Source organism: Sinohyriopsis cumingii, chromosome 9, assembly GCF_028554795.1.
Source record: "Sinohyriopsis cumingii isolate HCF-2022 chromosome 9, ASM2855479v2, whole genome shotgun sequence".
Classification (NCBI taxonomy): Eukaryota; Metazoa; Mollusca; class Bivalvia; order Unionida; family Unionidae; genus Sinohyriopsis; species Sinohyriopsis cumingii.
The window spans coordinates 31,934,667-31,955,069 of NC_142969.1; positions in this window are offsets into that span (position 1 = coordinate 31,934,667).

Consider the following 20,403-nt stretch of genomic DNA (forward strand, 5'->3'; position numbering starts at 1 on the left):
AAGTCCAATAAGCGTATCGGATGAGTCCACCGGCACTTCTATCGCACAAGCTAGTAGCACGTTGGTGGAAATGTCAAGTGGAATCTTCGCCACTACATCTGATTCGACAAAAACGGTATCTGTTGGTACCATCTCAGAGTCTACAACGCCAACCATTACGCTTACTTTCGAATCCACAACAAGATTGATGTATAGCTCATCTCCAGCATTAACGATATCTGAGAGTCAGACAACGATCGTGCCTTCCAGTACAAGTGTGCTACAGATTGCAAGTACATTTGGGACAGCCACTGCATCTGGGCTGCTAACAGAAACATCGATTGTTAGTTCCGAGGCGACATCATCGACACAAAGGACTCTAAGTACTACTGCAGACATTTCCTCAACAGGTAGGTTGACTCCTTATTATCCAACGGACCTTCGAGTGCAATGCACTATATTTTACACAATCACTACGAGAGTTATTTACTATGCCCACTCTGATCATTACTTTTAACATCTGATGTCTACATGGTTTTGTCGATATACAACATTTCTGGGGTCTCATGTAATGGCGGTAAATCGACTTGAAGAATTTCGTAAAGATCTACTCAAATCTTAAAAGTTGAATAAAACTGTTACAAACACACAAACCTATAACAGGATACAAAACTACACTAGCCGTCAGAATAATTTTGGACTGTGAGGTAAGATGTGGGAAAGGTTAATCATCAAACCAGATTAGAAAGGTTCGCTTTGTTTATTATTTTTGCCGTATGGCATTGCTCACGATGACTTGAAAATATATCGTCGTGATGGGAGTATTGCCTTTGGGCTTCGATATTGACATCTGCTTCTATCATAATAGAATGAATATCGTTAATGTTTGTTTTTAGGACAAGTATATTTTAAGATTAAATGTTGTCACTGAAGCACCCGAAGTTAGTTTGAATTTTTGGTCAAGTGCAAGAGATGAAACGAATCTGTTTGAAGATACACTATTACAAGCTTACGCTTTATTCGTGTATAAAGTGTACAAAATCTAACAATTGTCCACTTATTGAAATATGAAATGAAGAAATAATCGGCATCAACATTCATACGTCAATGGGAAGTTTTCCTTTTTCTTCTTCATCCACGAGAGAAATAGAGTTCGTGATTTTCCGGAGACAAATCGGAAAGAACGTTAAATAATGTGCCTAATTATGCTTGCATAGCGTCTATATTAGGTGTCAATTTTATATCGTTGCATGAAGTGAGAATTAAGTCAAGCGTTAATTTGTAAGCATGTAAGTGATATTTGAAATTTCTCAAATCGTTTACACTAGTCGAAAGTAATGGTTAGTTATTGCCATAAGGTGCTACTTTCGGTTGTTTGTACCATTTAATCAGCAAAAATTATGTAATGTATATGTTCTTGTGAAGTAAAAGTATTAGTAGATAAGTGCCAATCTACCGTCTCTTTTACAGCTTCTACAAGTACAGCAACGACAATGATCATCCAAAGCAGTTCTACACCAATAATGGATCAAGAAACTTCAAGTACGAGCAAGACATCTACCTTAACATTGTCAACCACATCTTTCTGGACAACGATCAGTACCAGTCCAGTAAGTGTATCGGTTGAGGCCAACGTCACTTCTATCGCACAAGCTAGTAGCACGTTGGCGGTAACATCAAGTGCAAGTTTCACTAGCACTGCTGGTTCGACAAGAACGATATCTATAGGTACCATTTCAGAGTCTACAACGCCAACCGTTACGCCTACTTACGAATCCACAACAAGCTTGATGTATAGCTCTTCTCCAGAATTAACGATATCTGAGGGTCGGACAACAATTTTGCCTTCAAGTACAAGTTCGCTACAGACTGCAAGCACATTTGCGACAGCCACTGTATCTAGTACGTCTGCAATGCTAACAGAAACATCGATTGGTAGTTCCGAGGCGACATCATCGACTCAATTGCCTATAAGTACTACTGCGGACATTTCTTCGACAGGTACGTTGTCTCCTATTTACCTCAAGGACCTTCTAGTGCACTGTACTCTATTTTATACAAGCACTCTCATAGGTATTTATTATGCCCATTCAGATCATTATTTTTAACCTCTGATGGTTCCGTGGCTTTGTGAATAAACGAGATTTATGCGGTCTCATGTAATGGTGATAAACCGACTTGAGCGAGTTTGCAAGGACCTATTGAAGAAAACTATTGCAAGCACACAAACCTACAACAGGATATAAAACTGTGTCAGCCGGCAAATTAGTTGTATACAGTAAGGCAAGACATGGGAAAGGATAAACATCATATCAAATGTACTCAGATTCAATCAGACTTTAGAGGCACACTTTGTTTATTATTTTTGCCAGATGTCATTATTCATGGAGCAATGCAAATCTATCGTTGTGATGGTAGTATTAACTTAGGGCTTCTACATCTACAGCTGCAGATATAAACGTAGAATGAATATCCTGAATAGTGTTTAGGACAATTATATTATCAGATTGAATTCTGATATCGAAGGACCCGACTATGGTTTGCAATATTGGTCAAATGTAGGGTAAGAAATTGGTCTAGTTGAATAATACAATATTGCATCCTTACGTCGTACTCGTGTATAAAGTGTTCGAAATCAAAATATTGGTCACATATTTATATTTGAAATGAAAAGGTATTCAGTATCTACCTTCGTAGGTGAGACAGTCGTTTTCTATTTCTTTCATACACTGGAGGAGTGCTCGGTTGGCCTAGTGTTTAGAGCGTCCGCCTCGGATTCGGGAGGTCGTGGGTTCGATCCGCGATCGTGTCATAAAAACGCTTACAAAAATGGTAGGAAGATGTGCCTCGCTTGGCCCTCTTCATTAAGAGCTTAGTGTTCGGACTGGTCGGCCTTGTCTAAGGATAATGTGACTGGGTGGGACATCATACTACGTGCCTGCGTCATGATGCCCCACTTGTAGAGATCGTAATAAACTGCCACACTGCCGACATCGTAGCGATATGACTGATTTCTTTTTAAAGCTACGTTAATAATGCAAATGAAACACCCCCATCCCCCCCCACACACACTAATAAACTAGAGAAATAGAGTTCATGATTTGCCGGAGAAAAGTTAGAACGAACGTTAAATAATATGCCTTATTAATTATGCTTGCATTGCGTCTATATTTGGTTTTAATGTTAGATCGTTACATGAAGTTGGAACTAAGTCGAAAGTTAATTTGTAATGATGTAAGTGATATTCGAAATTTTGAAAATCGTTCCCATTTGTAGAAACAAATGGGTTTTTACTAATGTAATGGGCTACTGTCAGTTGTTTTGAACAATTCAGTCTGCAATATATTTGTATTGTATAATGTTCCTGTGATGTAAATGTGATGGTAAATAAGTACCAATCGACAGTCTCTTTCACAGCTTCTACAAGTACAAGAACGCCAACGACAATCCAAAGCAGTTCTTCACCAACAATTTGGCAAGATACTTCAAGTATGAGCGAGACATTTACTTTAACATTGTCAACCATAGTATCCTCCACAACGATCAGCACAAGTCCAATAAGCGTATCGGATGAGTCCACCGGCACTTCTATCGCACAAGCTAGTAGCACGTTGGTGGAAATGTCAAGTGGAATCTTCGCCACTACATCTGATTCGACAAAAACGGTATCTGTTGGTACCATCTCAGAGTCTACAACGCCAACCATTACGCTTACTTTCGAATCCACAACAAGATTGATGTATAGCTCATCTCCAGCATTAACGATATCTGAGAGTCAGACAACGATCGTGCCTTCCAGTACAAGTGTGCTACAGATTGCAAGTACATTTGGGACAGCCACTGCATCTGGGCTGCTAACAGAAACATCGATTGTTAGTTCCGAGGCGACATCATCGACACAAAGGACTCTAAGTACTACTGCAGACATTTCCTCAACAGGTAGGTTGACTCCTTATTATCCAACGGACCTTCGAGTGCAATGCACTATATTTTACACAATCACTACGAGAGTTATTTACTATGCCCACTCTGATCATTACTTTTAACATCTGATGTCTACATGGTTTTGTCGATATACAACATTTCTGGGGTCTCATGTAATGGCGGTAAATCGACTTGAAGAATTTCGTAAAGATCTACTCAAATCTTAAAAGTTGAATAAAACTGTTACAAACACACAAACCTATAACAGGATACAAAACTACACTAGCCGTCAGAATAATTTTGGACTGTGAGGTAAGATGTGGGAAAGGTTAATCATCAAACCAGATTAGAAAGGTTCGCTTTGTTTATTATTTTTGCCGTATGGCATTGCTCACGATGACTTGAAAATATATCGTCGTGATGGGAGTATTGCCTTTGGGCTTCGATATTGACATCTGCTTCTATCATAATAGAATGAATATCGTTAATGTTTGTTTTTAGGACAAGTATATTTTAAGATTAAATGTTGTCACTGAAGCACCCGAAGTTAGTTTGAATTTTTGGTCAAGTGCAAGAGATGAAACGAATCTGTTTGAAGATACACTATTACAAGCTTACGCTTTATTCGTGTATAAAGTGTACAAAATCTAACAATTGTCCACTTATTGAAATATGAAATGAAGAAATAATCGGCATCAACATTCATACGTCAATGGGAAGTTTTCCTTTTTCTTCTTCATCCACGAGAGAAATAGAGTTCGTGATTTTCCGGAGACAAATCGGAAAGAACGTTAAATAATGTGCCTAATTATGCTTGCATAGCGTCTATATTAGGTGTCAATTTTATATCGTTGCATGAAGTGAGAATTAAGTCAAGCGTTAATTTGTAAGCATGTAAGTGATATTTGAAATTTCTCAAATCGTTTACACTAGTCGAAAGTAATGGTTAGTTATTGCCATAAGGTGCTACTTTCGGTTGTTTGTACCATTTAATCAGCAAAAATTATGTAATGTATATGTTCTTGTGAAGTAAAAGTATTAGTAGATAAGTGCCAATCTACCGTCTCTTTTACAGCTTCTACAAGTACAGCAACGACAATGATCATCCAAAGCAGTTCTACACCAATAATGGATCAAGAAACTTCAAGTACGAGCAAGACATCTACCTTAACATTGTCAACCACATCTTTCTGGACAACGATCAGTACCAGTCCAGTAAGTGTATCGGTTGAGGCCAACGTCACTTCTATCGCACAAGCTAGTAGCACGTTGGCGGTAACATCAAGTGCAAGTTTCACTAGCACTGCTGGTTCGACAAGAACGATATCTATAGGTACCATTTCAGAGTCTACAACGCCAACCGTTACGCCTACTTACGAATCCACAACAAGCTTGATGTATAGCTCTTCTCCAGAATTAACGATATCTGAGGGTCGGACAACAATTTTGCCTTCAAGTACAAGTTCGCTACAGACTGCAAGCACATTTGCGACAGCCACTGTATCTAGTACGTCTGCAATGCTAACAGAAACATCGATTGGTAGTTCCGAGGCGACATCATCGACTCAATTGCCTATAAGTACTACTGCGGACATTTCTTCGACAGGTACGTTGTCTCCTATTTACCTCAAGGACCTTCTAGTGCACTGTACTCTATTTTATACAAGCACTCTCATAGGTATTTATTATGCCCATTCAGATCATTATTTTTAACCTCTGATGGTTCCGTGGCTTTGTGAATAAACGAGATTTATGCGGTCTCATGTAATGGTGATAAACCGACTTGAGCGAGTTTGCAAGGACCTATTGAAGAAAACTATTGCAAGCACACAAACCTACAACAGGATATAAAACTGTGTCAGCCGGCAAATTAGTTGTATACAGTAAGGCAAGACATGGGAAAGGATAAACATCATATCAAATGTACTCAGATTCAATCAGACTTTAGAGGCACACTTTGTTTATTATTTTTGCCAGATGTCATTATTCATGGAGCAATGCAAATCTATCGTTGTGATGGTAGTATTAACTTAGGGCTTCTACATCTACAGCTGCAGATATAAACGTAGAATGAATATCCTGAATAGTGTTTAGGACAATTATATTATCAGATTGAATTCTGATATCGAAGGACCCGACTATGGTTTGCAATATTGGTCAAATGTAGGAGAAGAAATTGGTCTAGTTGAATAATACAATATTGCATCCTTACGTCGTACTCGTGTATAAAGTGTTCGAAATCAAAATATTGGTCACATATTTATAATTGAAATGAAAAAGTATTCAGTATCTATCTTCGTAGGTGAGACAGTCGTTTTCTATTTCGTTCATACACTGGAGGAGTGCTCGGTTGGCCTAGTGTTTAGAGCGTCCGCCTCGGATTCGGGAGGTCGTGGGTTCGATCCGCGATCGTGTCATAAAAACGCTTACAAAAATGGTAGGAAGATGTGCCTCGCTTGGCCCTCTTCATTAAGAGCTTAGTGTTCGGACTGGTCGGCCTTGTCTAAGGATAATGTGACTGGGTGGGACATCATACTACGTGCCTGCGTCATGATGCCCCACTTGTAGAGATCGTAATAAACTGCCACACTGCCGACATCGTAGCGATATGACTGATTTCTTTTTAAAGCTACGTTAATAATGCAAATGAAACACCCCCATCCCCCCCCCACACACTAATAAACTAGAGAAATAGAGTTCATGATTTGCCGGAGAAAAGTTAGAACGAACGTTAAATAATATGCCTTATTAATTATGCTTGCATTGCGTCTATATTTGGTTTTAATGTTAGATCGTTACATGAAGTTGGAACTAAGTCGAAAGTTAATTTGTAATGATGTAAGTGATATTCGAAATTTTGAAAATCGTTCCCATTTGTAGAAACAAATGGGTTTTTACTAATGTAATGGGCTACTGTCAGTTGTTTTGAACAATTCAGTCTGCAATATATTTGTATTGTATAATGTTCCTGTGATGTAAATGTGATGGTAAATAAGTACCAATCGACAATCTCTTTCACAGCTTCTACAAGTACAAGAACGCCAACGACAATCCAAAGCAGTTCTTCACCAACAATTTGGCAAGATACTTCAAGTATGAGCGAGACATCTACTTTAACATTGTCAACCATAGTATCCTCCACAACGATCAGCACAAGTCCAATAAGCGTATCGGATGAGTCCACCGGCACTTCTATCGCACAAGCTAGTAGCACGTTGGTGGAAATGTCAAGTGGAATCTTCGCTACTACATCTGATTCGACAAAAACGGTATCTGTTGGTACCATCTCAGAGTCTACAACGCCAACCACTACGCTTACTTTCGAATCCACAACAAGATTGATGTATAGCTCATCTCCAGCATTAACGATATCTGAGAGTCAGACAACGATCGTGCCTTCCAGTACAAGTGTGCTACAGATTGCAAGTACATTTGGGACAGCCACTGCATCTGGGCTGCTAACAGAAACATCGATTGTTAGTTCCGAGGCGACATCATCGACACAAAGGACTCTAAGTACTACTGCAGACATTTCCTCAACAGGTAGGTTGACTCCTTATTATGCAACGGACCTTCGAGTGCAATGCACTATATTTTACACAATCACTACGAGAGTTATTTACTATGCCCACTCTGATCATTACTTTTAACATCTGATGTCTACATGGTTTTGTCGATATACAACATTTCTGGGGTCTCATGTAATGGCGGTAAATCGACTTGAAGAATTTCGTAAAGATCTACTCAAATCTTAAAAGTTGAATAAAACTGTTACAAACACACAAACCTATAACAGGATACAAAACTACACTAGCCGTCAGAATAATTTTGGACTGTGAGGTAAGATGTGGGAAAGGTTAATCATCAAACCAGATTAGAAAGGTTCGCTTTGTTTATTATTTTTGCCGTGTGGCATTGCTCACGATGACTTTAAAATATATCGTCGTGATGGGAGTATTGCCTTTGGGCTCCGATATTGACATCTGCTTCTATCATAATAGAATGAATATCGTTAATGTTTGTTTTTAGGACAAGTATATTTTAAGATTAAATGTTGTCATTGAAGCACCCGAAGTTAGTTTGAATTTTTGGTCAAGTGCAAGAGATGAAACGAATCTGTTTGAAGATACACTATTACAAGCTTACGCTTTATTCGTGTATAAAGTGTACAAAATCTAACAATTGTCCACTTATTGAAATATGAAATGAAGAAATAATCAGCATCAACATTCATACGTCAATGGGAAGTTTTCCTTTTTCTTCTTCATCCACGAGAGAAATAGAGTTCGTGATTTTCCGGAGACAAATCGGAAAGAACGTTAAATAATGTGCCTAATTATGCTTGCATAGCGTCTATATTAGGTGTCAATTTTATATCGTTGCATGAAGTGAGAATTAAGTCAAGCGTTAATTTGTAAGCATGTAAGTGATATTTGAAATTTCTCAAATCGTTTACACTAGTCGAAAGTAATGGTTAGTTATTGCCATAAGGTGCTACTTTCGGTTGTTTGTACCATTTAATCAGCAAAAATTATGTAATGTATATGTTCTTGTGAAGTAAAAGTATTAGTAGATAAGTGCCAATCTACCGTCTCTTTTACAGCTTCTACAAGTACAGCAACGACAATGATCATCCAAAGCAGTTCTACACCAATAATGGATCAAGAAACTTCAAGTACGAGCAAGACATCTACCTTAACATTGTCAACCACATCTTTCTGGACAACGATCAGTACCATTCCAGTAAGTGTATCGGTTGAGGCCAACGTCACTTCTATCGCACAAGCTAGTAGCACGTTGGCGGTAACATCAAGTGCAAGTTTCACTAGCACTGCTGGTTCGACAAGAACGATATCTATAGGTACCATTTCAGAGTCTACAACGCCAACCGTTACGCCTACTTACGAATCCACAACAAGCTTGATGTATAGCTCTTCTCCAGAATTAACGATATCTGAGGGTCGGACAACAATTTTGCCTTCAAGTACAAGTTCGCTACAGACTGCAAGCACATTTGCGACAGCCACTGTATCTAGTACGTCTGCAATGCTAACAGAAACATCGATTGGTAGTTCCGAGGCGACATCATCGACTCAATTGCCTATAAGTACTACTGCGGACATTTCTTCGACAGGTACGTTGTCTCCTATTTACCTCAAGGACCTTCTAGTGCACTGTACTCTATTTTATACAAGCACTCTCATAGGTATTTATTATGCCCATTCAGATCATTATTTTTAACCTCTGATGGTTCCGTGGCTTTGTGAATAAACGAGATTTATGCGGTCTCATGTAATGGTGATAAACCGACTTGAGCGAGTTTGCAAGGACCTATTGAAGAAAACTATTGCAAGCACACAAACCTACAACAGGATATAAAACTGTGTCAGCCGGCAAATTAGTTGTATACAGTAAGGCAAGACATGGGAAAGGATAAACATCATATCAAATGTACTCAGATTCAATCAGACTTTAGAGGCACAATTTGTTTATTGTTTTTGCCAGATGGCATTATTCATGGAGCAATGCAAATCTATCGTTGTGATGGTAGTATTAACTTAGGGCTTCTACATCTACAGCTGCAGATATAAACGTAGAATGAATATCCTGAATAGTGTTTAGGACAATTATATTATCAGATTGAATGCTGATATCGAAGGACCCGACTATGGTTTGCAATATTGGTCAAATGCAGGAGAAGAAATTGGTCTAGTTGAATAATACAATATTGCATCCTTACGTCGTACTCGTGTATAAAGTGTTCGAAATCAAAATATTGGTCACATATTTATATTTGAAATGAAAAGGTATTCAGTATCTACCTTCGTACGTGAGACAGTCGTTTTCTATTTCTTTCATACACTGGAGGAGTGCTCGGTTGGCCTAGTGTTTAGAGCGTCCGCCTCGGATTCGGGAGGTCGTGGGTTCGATCCGCGGTCGTGTCATAAAAACGCTTACAAAAATGGTAGGAAGATGTGCCTCGCTTGGCCCTCTTCATTAAGAGCTTAGTGTTCGGACTGGTCGGCCTTGTCTAAGGATAATGTGACTGGGTGGGATATCATACTACGTGCCTGCGTCATGATGCCCCACTTGTAGAGATCGTAATAAACTGCCACACTGCCGACATCGTAGCGATATGACTGATTTCTTTTTAAAGCTACGTTAATAATGCAAATGAAACACACACACACACACACACACACACACACACACACGCTAATAAACTAGAGAAATAGAGTTCATGATTTGCCGGAGAAAAGTCAGAACGAACGTTAAATAAGGTGCCAAATTAATTATGCTTGCATTGCGTCTATATTTGGTTTTAATGTTAGATCGTTACATGAAGTTGGAACTAAGTCGAAAGTTAATTTGTAATGAAGTAAGTGATATTCGAAATTTTGAAAATCGTTCCCATTTCTAGAAACAAATGGGTTTTTACTAATGTAATGGGCTACTGTCAGTTGTTTTGAACAATTCAGTCTGCAATATATTTGTATTGTATAATGTTCCTGTGATGTAAATGTGATGGTAAATAAGTACCAATCGACAGTCTCTTTCACAGCTTCTACAAGTACAAGAACGCCAACGACAATCCAAAGCAGTTCTTCACCAACAATTTGGCAAGATACTTCAAGTATGAGCGAGACATCTACTTTAACATTGTCAACCATAGTATCCTCCACAACGATCAGCACAAGTCCAATAAGCGGATCGGATGAGTCCACCGGCACTTCTATCGCACAAGCTAGTAGCACTTTGGTGGAAATGTCAAGTGGAATCCTCGCTACTACATCTGATTCGACAAAAACGGTATCTGTTGGTACCATCTCAGAGTCTACAACGCCAACCATTACGCTTACTTTCGAAGCCAAAACAAGCTTGATGTATAGCTCATCTCCAGCATTAACGATATCTGAGAGTCAGACAACGATCGTGCCTTCCAGTACATGTATGCTACAGATTGCAAGTACATTTGGGACAGCCACTGCATCTGGGCTGCTAACAGAAACATCGATTGTTAGTTCCGAGGCGACATCATCGACACAAAGGACTCTAAGTACTACTGCAGACATTTCCTCAACAGGTAGGTTGACTCTTTATTATGCAACGGACCTTCGAGTGCAATGCACTATATTTTACACAATCACTACGAGAGTTATTTACTATGCCCACTCTGATCATTACTTTTAACATCTGATGTCTACATGGTTTTGTCGATATACAACATTTCTGGGGTCTCATGTAATGGCGGTAAATCGACTTGAAGAATTTCGTAAAGATCTACTCAAATCTTAAAAGTTGAATAAAACTGTTACAAACACACAAACCAATAACAGGATACAAAACTACACTAGCCGTCAGAATAATTTTGGACTGTGATGTAAAATGTGGGAAAGGTTAATCATCAAACCAGATTAGAAAGGTTCGCTTTGTTTATTATTTTTGCCGTATGGTATTGCTCACGATGACTTGAAAATATATCGTCGTGATGGGAGTATTGCCTTTGGGCTTCGATATTGACATCTGCTTCTATCATAATAGAATGAATATCGTTAATGTTTGTTTTTAGGACAAGTATATTTTAAGATTAAATGTTGTCATTGAAGCACCCGAAGTTAGTTTGAATTTTTGGTCAAGTGCAAGAGATGAAACGAATCTGTTTGAAGATACACTATTACAAGCTTACGCTTTATTCGTGTATAAAGTGTACAAAATCTAACAATTGTCCACTTACTGAAATATGAAATGAAGAAATAATCAGCATCAACATTCATACGTCAATGGGAAGTTTTCCTTTTTCTTCTTCAACACCATGAGAGAAATAGAGTTCGTGATTTTCCGGAAACAAATCGGAAAGAACGTTAAATAATGTGCCTAATTATGCTTGCATAGCGTCTATATTAGGTGTCAATTTTATATCGTTGCATGAAGTGAGAATTAAGTCAAGCGTTAATTTGTAAGCATGTAAGTGATATTTGAAATTTCTCAAATCGTTTACACTAGTCGAAAGTAATGGTTAGTTATTGCCATAAGGTGCTACTTTTGGTTGTTTGTACCATTTAATCAGCAATAATTATGTAATGTATATGTTCTTGTGAAGTAAAAGTATTAGTAGATAAGTGCCAATCTACCGTCTCTTTTACAGCTTCTACAAGTACAGCAACGACAACGATCATCCAAAGCAGTTCTACACCAATAATGGATCAAGAAACTTCAAGTACGAGCAAGACATCTACCTTAACATTGTCAACCACATCTTTCTGGACAACGATCAGTACCAGTCCAGTAAGTGTATCGGTTGAGGCCAACGTCACTTCTATGGCACAAGCTAGTAGCACGTTGGCGGTAACATCAAGTGCAAGTTTCACTAGCACTGCTGGTTCGACAAGAACGATATCTGTAGGTACCATTTCAGAGTCTACAACGCCAACCGTTACGCCTACTTACGAATCCACAACAAGCTTGATGTATAGCTCTTCTCCAGAATTAACGATATCTGAGGGTCAGACAACAATTTTGCCTTCAAGTACACGTTCGCTACAGACTGCAAGCACATTTGCGACAGCCACTGTATCCAGTACGTCTGCAATGCTAACAGAAACATCGATTGGTAGTTCCGAGGCGACATCATCGACTCAATTGCCTATAAGTACTACTGCGGACATTTCCTCGACAGGTACGTTGTCTCCTATTTACCTCAAGGACCTTCTAGTGCACTGTACTCTATTTTATACAAGCACTCTCATAGGTATTTATTATGCCCATTCAGATCATTATTTTTAACCTCTGATGGTTCCGTGGCTTTGTGAATAAACGAGATTTATGCGGTCTCATGTAATGGTGATTAACCGACTTGAGCGAGTTTGCAAGGACCTATTGAAGAAAACTATTGCAAGCACACAAACCTACAACAGAATATAAAACTGTGTCAGCCGGTAAATTAGTTGTATACAGTAAGGCAAGACATGGGAAAGGATAAACATCATATCAAATGTACTCAGATTCAATCTGACTTTAGAGGCACACTTTGTTTATTATTTTTGCCAGATGGCATTATTCATGGAGCAATGCAAATCTATCGTTGTGATGGTAGTATTAACTTAGGGCTTCTACATCTACAGCTGCAGATATAAACGTAGAATGAATATCCTGAATAGTGTTTAGGACAATTATATTATCAGATTGAATGCTGATATCGAGGGACCCGACTATGGTTTGCAATATTGGTCAAATGCAGGAGAAGAAATTGGTCTAGTTGAATAATACACTATTGCATCCTTACGTCGTACTCGTGTATAAAGTGTTCGAAATCAAAATATTGGTCACATATTTATATTTGAAATGAAAAGGTATTCAGTATCTACCTTAGCACGTGAGACAGTCGTTTTCTATTTCTTTCATACACTGGAGGAGTGCTCGGTTGGCCTAGCTTTTGGAGCGTCCGCCTCGGATTCGGGAGGTCGTGGGTTCGATCCGCGGTCGTGTCATAAAAACGCTTACAAAAATGGTAGGAAGATGTGCCTCGCTTGGCCCTCTTCATTAAGAGCTTAGTGTTCGGACTGGTCGGCCTTGTGTAAGGATAATGTGACTGGGTGGGACATCATACTACGTGCCTGCGTCATGATGCCCCACTTGTAGAGATCGTAATAAACTGCCACACTGCCGACATCGTAGCGATATGACTGATTTCTTTTTAAAGCTACGTTAATAATGCAAATGAAACACACACACACACACACACACACACACACACACACACTAATAAACTAGAGAAATAGTGTTCATGATTTGCCGGAGAAAAGTCAGAACGAACGTTAAATAATGTGCCTTATTAATTATGCTTGCATTGCGTCTATATTTGGTTTTAATGTTAGATCGTTACATGAAGTTGGATCTAAGTCGAAAGTTAATTTGTAATGATGTAAGTGATATTGGAAATTTTGAAAATCGTTCCCATTTGTAGAAACAAATGGGTTTTTACTAATGTAATGGGCTACTGTCAGTTGTTTTGAACAATTCAGTCTGCAATATATTTGTATTGTATAATGTTCCTGTGATGTAAATGTGATGGTAAATAAGTACCAATCGACAGTCTCTTTCACAGCTTCTACAAGTACAAGAACGCCAACGACAATCCAAAGCAGTTCTTCACCAACAATTTGGCAAGATACTTCAAGTATGAGCGAGACATCTACTTTAACATTGTCAACCATAGTATCCTCCACAACGATCAGCACAAGTCCAATAAGCGGATCGGATGAGTCCACCGGCACTTCTATCGCACAAGCTAGTAGCACGTTGGTGGAAATGTCAAGTGGAATCTTCGCTACTACATCTGATTCGACAAAAACGGTATCTGTTGGTACCATCTCAGAGTCTACAACGCCAACCATTACGCTTACTTTCGAATCCACAACAAGCTTGATGTATAGCTCATCTCCAGCATTAACGATATCTGAGAGTCAGACAACGATCGTGCCTTCCAGTACAAGTGTGCTACAGATTGCAAGTACATTTGGGACAGCCACTGCATCTGGGCTGCTAACAGAAACATCGATTGTTAGTTCCGAGGCGACATCATCGACAGAAAGGACTCTAAGTACTACTGCAGATATTTCCTCAACAGGTAGGTTGACTCCTTATTATGCAACGGACCTTCGAGTGCAATGCACTATATTTTACACAATCACTACGAGAGTTATTTACTATGCCCACTCTGATCATTACTTTTAACATCTGATGTCTACATGGTTTTGTCGATATACAACATTTCTGGGGTCTCATGTAATGGCGGTAAACCGACTTGAAGAATTTCGTAAAGATCTACTCAAATCTTAAAAGTTGAATAAAACTGTTACAAACACACAAACCTATAACAGGATACAAAACTACACTAGCCGTCAGAATAATTTTGGACTGTGAGGTAAGATGTGGGAAAGGTTAATCATCAAACCAGATTAGAAAGGTTCGCTTTGTTTATTATTTTTGCCGTATGGCATTGCTCACGATGACTTGAAAATATATCGTCGTGATGGGAGTATTGCCTTTGGGCTTCGATATTGACATCTGCTTCTATCATAATAGAATGAATATCGTTAATGTTTGTTTTTAGGACAAGTATATTTTAAGATTAAATGTTGTCATTGAAGCACCCGAAGTTAGTTTGAATTTTTGGTCAAGTGCAAGAGATGAAACGAATCTGTTTGAAGATACACTATTACAAGCGTACGCTTTATTCGTGTATAAAGTGTATAAAATCTAACAATTGTCCACTTATTGAAATATGAAATGAAGAAATAATCAGCATCAACATTCATACGTCAATGGGAAGTTTTCTTTTTTCTTCTTCATCCACGAGAGAAATAGAGTTCGTGATTTTCCGGAGACAAATCGGAAAGAACGTTAAATAATGTGCCTAATTATGCTTGCATAGCGTCTATATTAGGTGTCAATTTTATATCGTTGCATGAAGTGAGAATTAAGTCAAGCGTTAATTTGTAAGCATGTAAGTGATATTTGAAATTTCTCAAATCGTTTACACTAGTCGAAAGTAATGTTAGTTATTGCCATAAGGTGCTACTTTTGGTTGTTTGTACCATTTAATCAGCAAAAATTATGTAATGTATATGTTCTTGTGAAGTAAAAGTATTAGTAAATAAGTGCCAATCTATCGTCTCTTTTACAGCTTCTACAAGTACAGCAACGACAATGATCATCCAAAGCAGTTCTACACCAATAATGGATCAAGAAACTTCAAGTACGAGCAAGACATCTACCTTAACATTGTCAACCACATCTTTCTGGACAACGATCAGTACCAGTCCAGTAAGTGTATCGGTTGAGGCCAACGTCACTTCTATCGCACAAGCTAGTAGCACGTTGGCTGTAACATCAAGTGCAAGTTTCACTAGCACTGCTGGTTCGACAAGAACGATATCTATAGGTACCATTTCAGAGTCTACAACGCCAACCGTTACGCCTACTTACGAATCCACAACAAGCTTGATGTATAGCTCTTCTCCAGAATTAACGATATCTGAGGGTCAGACAACAATTTTGCCTTCAAGTACAAGTTCGCTACAGACTGCAAGCACATTTGCGACAGCCACTGTATCTAGTACGTCTGCAATGCTAACAGAAACATCGATTGGTAGCTCCGAGGCGACATCATCGACTCAATTGCCTATAAGTACTACTGCGGACATTTCTTCGACAGGTACGTTGTCTCCTATTTACCTCAAGGACCTTCTAGTGCACTGTACTCTATTTTATACAAGCACTCTCATAGGTATTTATTATGCCCATTCAGATCATTATTTTTAACCTCTGATGGTTCCGTGGCTTTGTGAATAGACGAGATTTATGCGGTCTCATGTAATGGTGATAAACCGACTTGAGCGAGTTTGCAAGGACCTATTGAAGAAAACTATTGCAAGCACACAAACCTACAACAGGATATAAAACTGTGTCAGCCGGCAAATTAGTTGTATACAGTAAGGCAAGACATGGGAAAGGATAAACATCATATCAAATGTACTCAGATTCAATCTGACTTTAGAGGCACACTTTGTTTATTATTTTTGCCAGATTGTATTATTCATGGAGCAATGCAAATCTATCGTTGTGATGGTAGTATTAACTTAGGGCTTCTACATCTACAGCTGCAGATATAAACGTAGAATGAATATCCTGAATAGTGTTTAGGACAATTATATTATCATACTGAATGCTGATATCGAAGGACCCGACAATGGTTTGCAATATTGGTCAAATGCAGGAGAAGAAATTGGTCTAGTTGAATAATACAATATTGCATCCTTACGTCGTACTCGTGTATAAAGTGTTCGAAATCAAAATATTGGTCACATATTTATATTTGAAATGAAAAGGTATTCAGTATCTACCTTAGCACGTGAGACAGTCGTTTTCTATTTCTTTCATACACTGGAGGAGTGCTCGGTTGGCCTAGCTTTTGGAGCGTCCGCCTCGGATTCGGGAGGTCGTGGGTTCGATCCGCGGTCGTGTCATAAAAACGCTTACAAAAATGGTAGGAAGATGTGCCTCGCTTGGCCCTCTTCATTAAGAGCTTAGTGTTCGGACTGGTCGGCCTTGTGTAAGGATAATGTGACTGGGTGGGACATCATACTACGTGCCTGCGTCATGATGCCCCACTTGTAGAGATCGTAATAAACTGCCACACTGCCGACATCGTAGCGATATGACTGATTTCTTTTTAAAGCTACGTTAATAATGCAAATGAAACACCCCCCCCCCCCACACATACACACACTAATAAACTAGAGAAATAGAGTTCATGATTTGCCGGAGAAGTCAGAACGAACGTTAAATAATGTGCCAAATTAATTATGCTTGCATTGCGTCTATATTTGGCTTTAATGTTAGATCGTTACATGAAGTTGGAACTAAGTCGAAAGTTAATTTGTAATGATGTAAGTGATATTGGAAATTTTGAAAATCGTTCCCATTTGTAGAAACAAATGGGTTTTTACTAATGTAATGGGCTACTGTCAGTTGTTTTGAACAATTCAGTCTGCAATATATTTGTATTGTATAATGTTCCTGTGATGTAAATGTGATGGTAAATAAGTACCAATCGACAGTCTCTTTCACAGCTTCTACAAGTACAAGAACGCCAACGACAATCCAAAGCAGTTCTTCACCAACAATTTGGCAAGATACTTCAAGTATGAGCGAGACATCTACTTTAACATTGTCAACCATAGTATCCTCCACAACGATCAGCACAAGTCCAATAAGCGGATCGGATGAGTCCACCGGCACTTCTATCGCACAAGCTAGTAGCACTTTGGTGGAAATGTCAAGTGGAATCTTCGCTACTACATCTGATTCGACAAAAACGGTATCTGTTGGTACCATCTCAGAGTCTACAACGCCAACCATTACGCTTACTTTCGAATCCACAACAAGCTTGATGTATAGCTCATCTCCAGCATTAACGATATCTGAGAGTCAGACAACGATCGTGCCTTCCAGTACAAGTGTGCTACAGATTGCAAGTACATTTGGGACAGCCACTGCATCTGGGCTGCTAACAGAAACATCGATTGTTAGTTCCGAGGCGACATCATCGACACAAAGGACTCTAAGTACTACTGCAGATATTTCCTCAACAGGTAGGTTGACTCCTTATTATGCAACGGACCTTCGAGTGCAATGCACTATATTTTACACAATCACTACGAGAGTTATTTACTATGCCCACTCTGATCATTACTTTTAACATCTGATGTCTACATGGTTTTGTCGATATACAACATTTCTGGGGTCTCATGTAATGGCGGTAAACCGACTTGAAGAATTTCGTAAAGATCTACTCAAATCTTAAAAGTTGAATAAAACTGTTACAAACACACAAACCTATAACAGGATACAAAACTACACTAGCCGTCAGAATAATTTTGGACTGTGAGGTAAGATGTGGGAAAGGTTAATCATCAAACCAGATTAGAAAGGTTCGCTTTGTTTATTATTTTTGCCGTATGGCATTGCTCACGATGACTTGAAAATATATCGTCGTGATGGGAGTATTGCCTTTGGGCTTCGATATTGACATCTGCTTCTATCATAATAGAATGAATATCGTTAATGTTTGTTTTTAGGACAAGTATATTTTAAGATTAAATGTTGTCATTGAAGCACCCGAAGTTAGTTTGAATTTTTGGTCAAGTGCAAGAGATGAAACGAATCTGTTTGAAGATACACTATTACAAGCGTACGCTTTATTCGTGTATAAAGTGTATAAAATCTAACAATTGTCCACTTATTGAAATATGAAATGAAGAAATAATCAGCATCAACATTCATACGTCAATGGGAAGTTTTCTTTTTTCTTCTTCATCCACGAGAGAAATAGAGTTCGTGATTTTCCGGAGACAAATCGGAAAGAACGTTAAATAATGTGCCTAATTATGCTTGCATAGCGTCTATATTAGGTGTCAATTTTATATCGTTGCATGAAGTGAGAATTAAGTCAAGCGTTAATTTGTAAGCATGTAAGTGATATTTGAAATTTCTCAAATCGTTTACACTAGTCGAAAGTAATGTTAGTTATTGCCATAAGGTGCTACTTTTGGTTGTTTGTACCATTTAATCAGCAAAAATTATGTAATGTATATGTTCTTGTGAAGTAAAAGTATTAGTAAATAAGTGCCAATCTATCGTCTCTTTTACAGCTTCTACAAGTACAGCAACGACAATGATCATCCAAAGCAGTTCTACACCAATAATGGATCAAGAAACTTCAAGTACGAGCAAGACATCTACCTTAACATTGTCAACCACATCTTTCTGGACAACGATCAGTACCAGTCCAGTAAGTGTATCGGTTGAGGCCAACGTCACTTCTATCGCACAAGCTAGTAGCACGTTGGCTGTAACATCAAGTGCAAGTTTCACTAGCACTGCTGGTTCGACAAGAACGATATCTATAGGTACCATTTCAGAGTCTACAACGCCAACCGTTACGCCTACTTACGAATCCACAACAAGCTTGATGTATAGCTCTTCTCCAGAATTAACGATATCTGAGGGTCAGACAACAATTTTGCCTTCAAGTACAAGTTCGCTACAGACTGCAAGCACATTTGCGACAGCCACTGTATCTAGTACGTCTGCAATGCTAACAGAAACATCGATTGGTAGCTCCGAGGCGACATCATCGACTCAATTGCCTATAAGTACTACTGCGGACATTTCTTCGACAGGTACGTTGTCTCCTATTTACCTCAAGGACCTTCTAGTGCACTGTACTCTATTTTATACAAGCACTCTCATAGGTATTTATTATGCCCATTCAGATCATTATTTTTAACCTCTGATGGTTCCGTGGCTTTGTGAATAGACGAGATTTATGCGGTCTCATGTAATGGTGATAAACCGACTTGAGCGAGTTTGCAAGGACCTATTGAAGAAAACTATTGCAAGCACACAAACCTACAACAGGATATAAAACTGTGTCAGCCGGCAAATTAGTTGTATACAGTAAGGCAAGACATGGGAAAGGATAAACATCATATCAAATGTACTCAGATTCAATCTGACTTTAGAGGCACACTTTGTTTATTATTTTTGCCAGATTGTATTATTCATGGAGCAATGCAAATCTATCGTTGTGATGGTAGTATTAACTTAGGGCTTCTACATCTACAGCTGCAGATATAAACGTAGAATGAATATCCTGAATAGTGTTTAGGACAATTATATTATCATACTGAATGCTGATATCGAAGGACCCGACAATGGTTTGCAATATTGGTCAAATGCAGGAGAAGAAATTGGTCTAGTTGAATAATACAATATTGCATCCTTACGTCGTACTCGTGTATAAAGTGTTCGAAATCAAAATATTGGTCACATATTTATATTTGAAATGAAAAGGTATTCAGTATCTACCTTAGCACGTGAGACAGTCGTTTTCTATTTCTTTCATACACTGGAGGAGTGCTCGGTTGGCCTAGC